Source organism: Acomys russatus, chromosome 22 (genome assembly GCF_903995435.1).
Source record: "Acomys russatus chromosome 22, mAcoRus1.1, whole genome shotgun sequence".
NCBI classification, from domain to species: Eukaryota; Metazoa; Chordata; class Mammalia; order Rodentia; family Muridae; genus Acomys; species Acomys russatus.
In genome coordinates, this window is record NC_067158.1 from 37,713,739 (window position 1) to 37,725,956 (window position 12,218).

The following is a 12,218-nucleotide window of genomic DNA, read 5'->3' on the forward strand; positions in this document are numbered from 1 at the left end:
GGATATTTTCTTTTCAGTTAGGTGTGCAAGGTACATCTTTTTTGTGTGTGGGTTTTTTTTTTTTCGTGTTTTTGTTGTTGTTGTTGTTGTTTTGTTTATTCGTGTTAATTTCCAATGTGTGGAGTGGGGTTTTACTTTCAGAAGAATGAGGCTGATGCTCTTAACTGTCGTTTTCATGTACTTTGGTACCTTTACACACTATCTCTGCATTTTCCAAGGCCAGCACTCTGCATTTCAAATGTCACTTTCCCCAAGTGGAGATTCTAACTGAATGTAAATGCCAAATGCCTCCTGTTAGTTAATGGCATCTGCAGCTTCCAAGGCTAGGATTCCCTTTGATTTACTTCATGTTCAGGCTTAAACTGATCTTTAGGGAAGCAAGTATCCTCATTTCATCAGTCCAATAAAGCTAAATGTATTCAAAAATCCCTGGCAAGACTAGAGCACCTCCCAGTTAAAACAGAGGGATTGTTCCTAATCCTTCTTAAGACAATCGCTCTAAGCCCCACACTACTGACTCTTGAGTGTGTACAGAAGGGGTAGGGGATTGTCTCTTCAGCTTGAATCTCTCACTTTGTAATGAGACTAGCATTAGGTCAGTGGCTTTTGTCACCATCTGTACACACAAGTGTCGCCTGCAGTGCTTTGTGAAGCAGACACTATTAAGACCCACCCTCTGAAACCCTGGGTTGTTTTGTCCAGGGTGATACCACACAAGTTCATTTGTAGCAAATTCCAAGCAGATACCAGTTCTATTGTCCCCAGGGATGCATTTACAACCCCAGACACAAACCAATACCCTTGGTTCTTATGAGACTTTTGCCAGGACGTTTGTCCCTTGGTCTCTCCTAGTTTGTTTTCACTGGCAGAAGGAAGCTGAGTAATGAGGAAGCAAATCTGGACAGTGATCATATTACATTGCAGGGTTGGATCCCAAACCTCTTCAGTGATCATGAAGAGAAACCAAAGCATAGATTTTTAAAGCAATTCCCTCAAGATGCCAGGACCCAAGCTGGAACTTAAACTGTTCATGACTTATCTTCACCTCTCTCTGTTCAAGCTGGAGAAAGCCAAAAAAGTTCTTTGCAAAATGCCTTCCTTTCTACACAGACTCAGAGGATGCAAGATGGATCTGACAAGGAAACATATTCCTGAGGACTAGCTTCCACAGTACCACAAAGCAAAACCAAACATGGCCTTAGTATGGTGATATACCTCTGCAATCTCAGGATCGAGGAGACTAAGGAAGGTATTATGTCACTCATTTTAAGGCAACTGGAGTATATGGCAAGAACTTCTCTACCCATACAAATAAACCAAACCAATTCAAACAAAGGTGTTATGCAGAAAGAAATCAGTAAAGAAGAAGAAATGCCATCTGTGAACATGGACAGAAAAATAAATGGAGTTAAATCTGAAAGTGTACAAACAGCATTAGTATTAAGTGGTTTCGTGCTTGGAGCTGAGCTTAGTAGGATGTTCTCACATATTCCATTGTAATTCATTCAGTTCTCAAAAGGGAAATAAACTCATGATCATGATCATTTCCAAATACCATAGAAGGCACCTGACCAGATTAATATCGCTATAGATTTAAAAACTTCTAAACTAGTAGAAAAGAATAACATAATTTACAAAGAGTAAAATATACACAGATTCTGCAGATACATTCTAGTCCATTTTCAAATAATTGATACATAACTCCTCATCCAGAAACAAAGAAACAATTATTTTTCCCAAATTCATGCCTGGATAATGAAGACATTTTGTTCTTTCTGCTATGAAATGAAAGAGCTTAGTTATCTTCATTTCTAGACGGCATGAAAATGTGCCCTAAAACTTATGGGAACAAATATGTCAGCAATGCCATTAATAGAGTACAAGATAAATAAATACAACTACACAACTTGTGTCTGAAGGAACTAACACACCTCAGTATAACAGCAGCCAAATGTCAAGAACTGAAGTCACCATCAAAGTGATTGATTTAAATAATATATGTTCTTGAATATGGAATAAAATCATGAAATTTTACTGAACATAGCATCAGAAATTGAGGTATGTATACTATCGTACTAAGAAGTAGACCTGCTTGTATTCATAATAAGTACATAACTTGTATTCTGCAGAGAAATAAATCTTAACTAAATAAATATACTACAGTCATAGATTGAATGGCAATGTTATTTGAAAATTGTTTTTATATTGATGCATGGATTCAAACACTTCTACTCAAAACTCCAGAAGACCTTGTCAAAGAACTTAGTAAAGTGTGTTCTAGGCAGGTATACAGTCCCATCACCTGCAACGACACAGTGTAACTGTAGAACATTATGTTAAGTTAAATAAGTCAGGGGAAGAATAAGGACCTTGTGATCACACTCATATGTTCAATCTAAAGGAAATAATCTCATAGACTTGGAGAACAGAATAGTGACTACCAGAATGTGGGACCAATAGATGGAATGAGAGGGGACATGAATACTGGTATCACGTCACCTTAACAATGGAGTAAGATTTTTAGTGAGCTACTGCACAGTAGAGTGAATATAATATACTGTACACTTCAAAAATCTACACAGGATTTTGCATGCTCTAAGTACAAAGGAATATTATTTTTCCTTAAATGTAACTCCTCAAATGTATCACCTCAGAGTAAATTTAACTGAGTGAAGAATTGATTACCAGAATATCTGCAAACAGAATTAAATACTTGAAATTCACATTTTATGTACACACATAAATCCATTATGCCTTCACATCTCATGAATTAAACATGTATATAGGTGTGTGCCTTTCTGTTTATGCACATAATATATTAGGGATATAGAGATCAAATGCTTATGTAGACATTAGTTTGTTATTTTCTAAAAGCTTGTAGAAAAAAATGTATAACGAATTCACAGGTATTACCCTGTAAGTCATAATCTTAAAAAGGATAAAAAGTAATTGCTTTACTTAATTACAGAGTGTAAAACAGTTATTTACCATAAAACCCCATGCAACATCTCTCTGGCTCTGAAATATCCACCATTAACTTACACACAGTGCCATGCAGATTCAAATGTGTACACTAATTAAGCAGTGTGTTTTTCAGTATATACACCAATGAATAGCATGTATAACTTGAGCGTTTCCCCAGAGTTGTTATAAAATGTTGTATCTCACAGCTAAGGAACTATAAAGACAGTAATTTATTTTAAAAGAGGAAGAAAAAGTCAACTTGATCCTTATTCCTCCCTACCTTCCATAACACTAATGAGCCAATAAAAAAGTTGTTTTAATTAGAATTTGGATCATGTGAGAATTAAATCTCTCTTTTTGTATGTTTTGGGCACCGGAAGAAGAAACATGCTTGCTCTGTTAAACTAGGAAATATTATTTTCCATTTTTTTCCACTATAAGAAAACACATAAGTTGAGTTACCCTTGCATGGCATTTAAGTAACAGGCAAGCTGGACAAGAGTGTGGGTACTACCCGCCCAGCTCTCCATACAGAGCCATCTTAGAAACCTAAGAACAGCACCTATGAACCAGACACTAGCTAAAGGTATATGTGGTTCTTTCAGGTAAATGTCCTGGTATAAATCCAGCGTGTCTGATCAGATGTGGAGTAACAAAACTACAGTTAACCTCGACATCTGGGTCTTCCTCGGTGCATATACAAGGGGGTTAAGTCAAATTTTAAAGACGTCAACCCAGTGAACAGTTAGGGCTGGAGAATTCTTTGCTTTAGGGATGTGTCTGTGCACTGAGCTTACGTAACATCGTCTTGGGGTCAGGCCTGTATCTCCATCCCCGGCCTCATCATTGCTGTGGCTTTCTAGCTGTGCGCCGTGTGTCATGCCATCTTCCGGGTCTGCAAGCCCATTGCCCCTTTTCATCTTTCAACAGCTGGGATCACACCATGGAGACTTGCACAAGGTTAGGCCCGCTCGCTTTCTGTAATGGAGGGAGCGAAGGTCATGCATCCCGACCCTTTATCAGGAATCTATAGACAGCTAACAGTTCCTATGAGAGCTCTCCTCTACTGAGACCTCTTTTCATACAGTATGCAATCTCCTGTGAGAAATCTCAGCTCATTTCGTTGGGTCACCCATCTACTGTGTGTAGAACTACTCCCCTTTTCTCTTGTTGTTGAAGTGAGAAGACATTTGGTTCCCTTCCCAGAGAAAGTCACATAACACTATAGTTTGTATTGTCCTGTAATCTCCATGTTTTCCAAGTTCAGAATCTGGAAACATATGCTCATCCCTTCTTAAGATGCAGCAGTAGACGGCATGATCATCCTGAGTGTGTAGGCCAATATACTCTTTCTTTCTTCCTCTAGGCATCAGAGAAATCCGATAACCTTCCAACAAGCTAGGTCCTTGGCTAATTTCAGGGATAAGATCGCTACAGCCGTCTATTTATCAATCCACCATTCAAGTTTTTTTTTTTAAAGTTTATTTCATTGCACATTATTTTGGTGAAGAATATTGATTTTGGGGTTAGGTTTCAAGTGACAGTATCTTAAAATACACATCAGTGTTTTGTCATTGACTCTGTGATTGTCCTGTCCCAAGTGATGTTAGGAACTGATTAATTTTCAAGTATATCCTTCCACGTACTTCATTTACAAATGCATTAAAACCATCATTGCGCAAAAATGTTAATGTAGCACAGTAGGCCAGCAATTGCTGAAGAGGTGAATAATATATGGTCAACTGGGCAGAAGAGATTATTTTCCTAGTCATTTCTTTGAGATGTTAGAGTTTATCTTACTACTTTATTTTCCTTCTGTATCCATTATATTAACCATTCATATAATACGTGTCTGTTGATGTGCCTAATATTGGCTTATATCAGTCAGTTATTCTGTTAACTCTTTCATACCATGCTTTTAGTAATTAATGACTTAGGCATTTAAAGATCAGGAAACAATACAATGATATATGAATGGAGTGCCTTTGCACTCATTCATTAATCTACCGGCTTGTGCTTTGCTATGTCTGTTAAGGTAAGGCTATAATTTGATTTATTCTCAAAGATAAGAGACCACTTCTGATGGTTCTTTTCTCTAATTAATTCCATTAGATTTTAGTTTTTTATTTCTATGGCTAATTGTGTAAAAATCTCAAATTAATTCAATTATAATAAATACTTAAGGTATGTTGATAATATATTTTATTTTAGTGCTTTTAAACATATTTAATAAAAATACCCCATAAATAACACTGAATTGTGCATTTAATAAATCATTAAGATTGTAAATGTTACATATACTTTATAGCAATGAAAAATAAGAAAAATATTAAAATAATCACACATCTCTCTCTCTCTCTCTCTCTCTCTCTCTCTCTCTCTCTCTCTCTCTCTCTCACTCTTTTTCAAGATACAGTTGCTCTGTATAGCCTTGGCTGTCCTGGACTTGCTCTGTAGACCAGGCTGTCCTCAAACTCAAAGAGATCTACCTGCCTCTGCCTTCTGAGTGCTGGTAGTAAAATTTGCAAGTTTTAAAAAATGTGTATTAAAACTAAATAAGTAAAAAGTCTTTACAGTAAGACAACACTGAATATAATTCAGGTTCTTCAATTTTCTAGATGTAGGGACTAAGGCATGGATTAATGTCTCTGTTATCCTTATTTTTAGAAGAAAATGACTGTTTGATGACATAATATATTCAATATGCTCATGAAAATACTTTAGAAATAGGCAAATTTGAGTAAGCAATCAGCAATTACTAATTTTACATTTATTCTTAGATATCCTATTATATTTCTGTATTAGATTTTTCTCTTAGAGAAGTCATTTTGCCGAATCTTCTTTGATTTTTATTGGCATTAACATTGTTCCTATGAAAACAAGTCACATATAAATGTTATAATTGGCAATTTTTCACTGATGTCCATTAATATTCTCATATATTTATAGAAGTTTATCTAAGAAATGCAAAATTGTCATTGTAATGTTGTTTTTACCTTGAATTGGAATGTATTATAGTTAGCAAGTAAAATGTTAATATTTGCTCTTTTATGTTAAGAAAATGGCTCTTTGTATTTTATAATCTGAGAGTTATTAAAAAAGGGACATTACATGAGTGGAATTCCCATTCTATTCTTACTAAAATGTTGAGATAATTCATCAGATAATTCATATCTGTACTGAGATTAATGACCTTTTTTTTTTTTTACTATGAAGACAATTATTTTAATATCCTGTTGAAATGAATCTGATAATATTTCATTTATATATCTCATTAATATCCATAAATGATATTATTACTTCACTACTTTCTTTGTCACATGTAAATGAGCCCCATAAAATGAATTATAAAATACTTCATGATGTTTTGTTCTAGGAAACAGTTTATAAAATATTTAAGTTAAACTTAGTGATGAAAACTTAAACAACATATAAATTTACTAAGTGTGCAATATTTTGGAGACATTTTACAGAGTCTTAACATTAAGAACAACATATTGGGGCATTGAGAAGTGGAAGTGAATTTGGAACAGTTAGGGAGGAGGGTAAGGGAATGAATATGGCTAAAACAAACTGTGAATTTAATGACTTAATAACAATGTTACTTAAAAAAGAAATAAATCTAGTCAATTCATATAATTTATCAGTGTATTTTTAGGGGAGAAAAGAATTCAAGAGATAGATAAAGATAGGAACGAAAAATAGCAAATAATAGAGATATAAAAAGGTAGATGTGAGGAGAAAAACCATTCAAAATAGTAACGCTTCTGTTGTTTACACAGTGTAGTGACTATAAGATGCAAAATTGCAGCAGTTTTTTTTTCACCCATACTTATTTCACATGTTTATTACATAACCATCTGGTCTTGCTCTACTGTGTTATATGAGAAGTGAAACACACGTATACAATAACGGATATATATATATATATACATATATATATAATATTATTTCCAGTACAGTATGGAATAATGGAATAGAATCAAATGACATAAGTTGATACATGCTCTTCCAAAATAATCAGGATGATATACGACATGAAGGGTCTGGCTCTATTTCCCACAGCATCCTAGGATTGTCTTTCTAGCCAACCTTAGGACATGTTAACAAAAATATTAGTGTAGTTAATTTATATGGTAAGCTTTCTGTTTCATAATCTTGAACACCTTCTACAGGTATCTAAATTTCATGATTTCTTGAACAAAGCCCCCCCCCCATTTGCATTCTCTGCTAGTATCCATTACCGTAAAGGTCTCTTTTGGTTGCAAAATCAATTTCATCTGTCTTCTAATGTTTCATACCCTATGAATTCTTACATATGCTTCAGCTATTTTCTACCTCCACAAATATTTAATGATCTGATTAAATAAATATCTGCTCAAGAGATCAGAAAATACTATCATTAAGTACATAAACATTCATAATCACAGTCTTAACACTTTATGCCTGCAATTAACTTTAAAATTAGTGGCACATGTTTAAAGCCACATTTGGAATCATTCTAAGGTTCATATAGAAAATGATACATGAATGAAAATATTAGAAGCATATATTTTTATAAAAAGTAATACTAGTACCCTGCCATTAATAATATTTATAAAATGGTGGGTACAGTTGCCATGTTATTAATCACCATTCATTTACAATTTGGTGAAAGCTGCTAGAATTCATTATTTCAATATCAAAGTTTCAGCAAATTTTAAATAAAAGGAAACATATTTACCTCATATGTACCAAAACTTTAAAAGCTTATAATTATGTACTACATTTTGGAAGAGTACCATTTAAATAAAATACACAGAAAACATGCTTGGAGCCATCTTTACTACTGGAAATTTGTCAGAATTCTTACACACTGTGAAGATTAACTTGAAACTTTAAAATAAAAGAGATAAAGATAATCATTTATGTTTTAAGATAAAATTTAACATACTTAAGATACTCACAATATGTACACGCTATCAATAGTAAGATGAGTTCATTAAAATTCTGGGCATAAATCTATGAATAAATCAGAATGTTCCCAGATACTGTAACAGAAAGTGAAAATCTGAATAAATTGCTATATCTAATAAGAAAGAACTATCCTAAGGCTCCAGGGAAAGATTTTAAGATTGGTATAATGTGACTTAATACTATAAATATAAAAAATAACAATAAATTGCAAGTTCAAGGTGACTTAAATTTAAATCCTTCCAGTGTTGATTGTAGAGGGTTACAAGGTGATCTTATTTTTTTTTTTTTTCTGGAAGGTTAAAAGGCTAAGAATGTTTATGATATACTTGAGGACTAACAAAATTGAACACCAGGCCCCCAACAAATGAAAACTATTTCAAAATTGCATCTTTTAAGACTACATGATAAATGGGTCATTGGAGTCAAATATGAAATTCTAAATAAAAGCTATAAGGAAAAGTGTAGGGCAGAGATCATATTAAAGTCAAATGAGAAGAGAATTTATTATTCAAATAATGAAGAATATGATATCAATTCTTCTCTTTGAAAAAGTAGATATCTAAATAACAATAAATAAAAATAAACTTTACATTTAAAAATATTAAAATATGCATATCAAACATTTAGAATAGCATGTAGGCCAACATCTTTATGGCAATAGTTGGTTTCACAGAAGTAAAAGGTCATTAAAATTAGGCACAGGTTATATATAATATATACAACTCCTACTGAAACTCCAATATAAAATGATAAAAGTAAATTATACTCTTTGAAAAGATATTTATCACACCTGACACAAAGTTTTCAGAGTGTCTTATGTCACCCTACATATCAGATTAAAAAAAAAAAAATCCCCTCCCAATCTTCCACATAAAAATGAAAATACCACAACTCAATAAACAAAAATTATATAAAGTTACTCTTATCACTAATAGTCATAGAATGTGAATGGAGAAAATTAGACACTATTTCTAACCCATCAAATTTATAAATACCAATGGATGATACAAAGTGGATTAGATTATGAAGAAATTTAGATAATCTAATTATGTAAGGGCAGTAGTCCAGTGGTACCGCTACATTCCACCTATTTGAATTTTAGAATAGTAGATCTCATATCTCTATGTACCAGGTTTTTAGACCCACCCTCACAGATTTGCACAAACTGAGTGTCAGGAGTCGAAATTCAAAGAATGAAGCAAGTTCTTTGTGTTTGCTCTGAGGAAGAGTCTGTCCCACTTGTATCTTATCTCTCTGCTATCTCTTGGACTGTTTCTGGTGTTCCTTACCTTTTGATTAGCTATGACTGAAATAATTGCATGTTTTCATTTGCCAGTCCTCCCTGTGTGTATATGAATTTCCTCATTCTGATTAAGACAATGCAACAAGACTGCAGTTCACCCATATGGACTTGTTTTTCCCTATATCTCTTTTTGAATTGAAAATAAAATCTCTTTAAACACTATTTTTCTGCCTCACATTTGACCATGTCCCCTGGAGGGGGAGACCTGGTGGCACTCAGAGGAAGGACAGCAGGTAGCCAAGAAGAGACTTGATAGCCTATGAGAATATACAGGGGGAGGTAATCCCCCTCAGAAACAGTCATAGGGGAGGGGAATAATGGGAAAATGGGGGGGGGGGAGGAATGGGAGGATGCAAGGGATAGGATAAACATTGAGATGTAACAAGAATAAATTAATAAAAAAAAAAAGAAAAAGGAAAAAAAAAAAAAAAAACACTATTTTTCTGATTAACGTTTCTCCTCCACCAATTCCTCCCAGAATCTCCCTATTTCCCTACACGCCAACCCACATCATTTCTTTATTTTTTCTTTTTCATTTAGACAACAAGAAGGAATATAAAATAATAATGATGTTGATAATAAAATAACATAATATAAAAACAGTCTAGAATACTAAGGGCAAAATAAACTAATAAAAATGAGCCAAATTTTACACAAAAACAGACACTGTGACACTCGACTTACACACATGGACAACCAGTAAAAACAAAATTGGAAACCATAATATATAAGCAAAAGATCTGTAGTAAAAACAAACAAACAAAAGCATACCATGACACATTATTATGAGAACCCCCACCCCCAATACCATTGCGTTCATTTTGCATTGGTTATCTACTGCTAGGCATGGGACCTACTGTTAAATGTGGTTCCAATACTCAGTGAGATGCTGTTGGAGCAAATAATTTTTCCTGTGTGATTAGTTGTCAACTGGACATAGATTCTAGGTTTAGGATAGGGCCTTATGTCTACCTCCTTGATCAACACTGAAACCTTATCTGGCTTAGACCTGTGCAGGCCCTTTGCATGTTACCATCATCTTTATGAATTCATATTGGCTTCTGTACTCTTGTGTCTAGATGTATTGTTTCCTTAGAATATTTTATCCCTAGTAGCTCTTAAAAACTTTCTGCCTTCTCTTTCTCAGAGTTCCCTGAGTCCTGAGGTAGGGATTTAATGTAGACATCCAATTTAGTACTGAGTGATAAAAGGTATCAGTATAGATACTTTCATGTAAGAACATTTGTCCACAAATATGAAATAAAATATATAAGCATTCAGAGATGCCTATACTTGAAGTTTAAAACAGTGATTATCTTTAAGGTGAGTAACTGGGGAATAAAATTAAAGATAAATAAATGTCTTAATATATTTCTAACCCTCATGTCCATTATAAGACAAGGACTTTTGAGTCAAGAACATAAACTAATGACACATAATACAACTGAAGGACAGTTGTAGAGCACATTAAATACACTGAACTACTGATTTATCAGACAAAATCCTTTGTCATTTAGAGCTATGCTCTACATTTCAGGATGTCTAAATATTTAATAAATTTGTTTGTGTCTGTCCACTAGATGCCAGTAGCAAACCTCACCACTTCCCCCAATTAGGACAATATAAAATGTGGCAAATGTTTTGTGTGGAGGTAAAACTCAACTCTGGATAAAAAAACAGTACAGTCTTAATTGTAATGTAATATATGTTCAATTCTTGAACACTGATTTCACACAATCATGAAACTATCTGTCACACTGTGTCCATATCAGTCAAGCATCAGATGTACCATATTATACATATCTGAAAGGACAAGTAACTTAGAAGAGTTGCAAATAATTGTGTTTGGGATTACTTGAAATCAAAACAATAAGAAAAGGCAATTCCATTTAACTTAATGATATGCAATTTCTTTTTCAAGTTGGAAAAGAGAGGCTAATCATGACAAAGCTTCTTTCTGCAGCAGTTGAAACAAATACAGAGACCCACAGGCAGACATCATGCAGAATGTAAGAGACTTTGGCAAACTCAGCCCTAAAGAGGACATATCCATTAAGTGTCTTCATTAGGATGCAAGGAATCCAAGGAAGAGGAGGCAACAGGAGGGTAAGAGCCAGAGGTTATGGAGGACACCAAGAAAATAAGACCTCTAAATGAAGAAGACTTAAGCACATATGAACTTAGAGAGATGGAGGCAGCATCCACAAGTCCTGTACAGGTCTGTACCAGGCAGGGCCGAGAGCTTAAAGTGGGCACATGGCCCTATCCCTAAGTCAGAAGCTATCTCCAGATGATAACCACTTGCAAGTGAAAACTCACTTTTCTGCAAAGAAATCTCACTGGGGAAACAAACTACTCTTATGGGTAGGATGCATGGCTAGCAGTAGATCACTAACAGATGAACTCAATGGCATCATTAGAGATTCCTTGTCTTATGGTGTTGTGTTAAGGCTTATCCTTTATTCATGTGTTTGTCTTTAAGGTTTGTGTGTGTGTGTGTGTGTGTGTGTGTGTGTGTGTTCTTTTCAGATTTTTAAACTTAGAGTTTCTTTTCATATATATTATGGCTTCTAGTTTATTGCTTTTATGGGCTTCCCAAATGTGCAAGTGAGTGGATCTCTGAGTTTATATGTTTCTTTTGCCTTTTTCTTCAGCACTCTTCCTTCTGTTTCTTTGTTTTATCTTATTCCAATGTTCTAATTATTATTTTATCTTATATTTTCTTTTATTTTTATTCCTCAGAAGTCATTTGTTTACTCATGAAAGACAGAAAGGGAATGGATCTGGATGTGAGAGATGGTGGAAATCAAAAGGGAGAGAACCCTACAGTTATGGTGTATTGTATGAGGAAAAAAATCTATTGTCAAAAAAGCAAGAAGAAAAGAGAGTCTAACATTTGAAGTTGAAGCAACTTGAAGAAAACATAAACTCTTGTCGTACTATTATGTAACAATCAGGTCCAGGAGAGAATACAAAGTCTTAAATTTTCGTGTTG